Source organism: Nematolebias whitei, chromosome 11 (assembly GCF_014905685.2).
Source record: "Nematolebias whitei isolate Nwh7 chromosome 11, NemWhi1, whole genome shotgun sequence".
Classification (NCBI taxonomy): Eukaryota; Metazoa; Chordata; class Actinopteri; order Cyprinodontiformes; family Rivulidae; genus Nematolebias; species Nematolebias whitei.
Genome location: NC_056508.1, coordinates 48,224,450 through 48,225,802, shown reverse-complemented (window position 1 = coordinate 48,225,802; position 1,353 = coordinate 48,224,450).

Here is a 1,353-nt window from a genome sequence, read left to right as displayed (position 1 = left end):
GGTTTTTGGTGTGGAGGACCTGGTCCTGGTCTTTGTCTGTAGGACCTAGTCCTGGTCTTTTTCTGGAGGATCTGGTCCTGGTCTTTGTCTGGAGGACCTGGTCCTGGTCTTTGTCTGGAGGACCTGGTCCTGGTCTTTGTCTGGAGGACCTGGTCCTGGTTTTTGGTGTGGAGGACCTGGTCCTGGTCTTTGTCTGTAGGACCTGGTCCTGGTTTTTGGTGTGGAGGACCTGGTCCTGGTCTTTGTCTGTAGGACCTGGTCCTGGTCTTTGTCTGGAGGATCTGGTCCTGGTCTTTGTCTGGAGGGTAAAACTCTGATGAGCTCTCAGATCCGTTTGTTCCTCCAGATGTTCTGTAGCATTGTGGGGATTCAGGCTTGTTGTGGATTGGGTTCTGGTCCAGAGTCTCCAGAACCAGCAGACGGTCTTTGGTGATGATGGTTAGGTTTCAGTGACCCTCATGGACTGGGTTGGATCAGGTTCTGAAGGTCCTTAAAACTGCTCTCCTTCACGTCTTTCAGCGTGAGACTAACAGAACCAGGATCTGATGCGGGTCGGCCCCCAGTCTTTAGGACCCGAGGTCTTCGTGTGTGCAGCTTTGGTCAGATTGACACGTTTGTGCTGAGTGAGAACGTTTGTTTCTCCCACAGCTCCTGAATGCACCACAGCTCTGAGAAGACTCTCAGTAATCCTGAATTATGGTCTGGTTCCTCCGGATCCTGTCCTGAAGGTGCTGGAGGTGTTTTCAGACGGGAGTCGTGATGATGGGATGTTCCTGCTCTGGTTCCTTCCAACCACAAGTCAGGACTTGGGATGGAAAGTTCCACCTCAGGAGCGTCAGATGTTTGAACGTTTGCTCGTTAACTTCCTGTCTGTCACAATAATTGCTCGTTCTTCCTCCTGCAGATTTAATGAAACCTACAAAATAAAATGTGCCGCTTTAGAAAACCTTACAAACCCCCATAGACATCCACGGTTAAACCCAGTCCTGTCTGGACCTGCAGCTCGGGCTTCAGAACCGTCATTCTGGGTCCAAACGGGCCACAGGAGGCTGAACAGCCGTTTTCAGAACTTTAGCTCTTTTTCCTCAACGCCAGCCGAACGTGGACGATTCACTGAAGTAGAGCTGAACTTTCTGTGTTTTTGACCTCGGTGTTGATTTAACGTGGGATTATTGTTCAACAAACACAAGCGATCAATTAATCTGGGTCAACATAAACATGATCAGATTATTTAAAGTGCAAATTACAACAACACATCAAACAAATTGTGTCTTTACCAGGTCCACATGTGTCGCTTCACGTTTCATGAAACATGCCGTGCACACGTCATGTTTCACACGTCATGTTTCATGA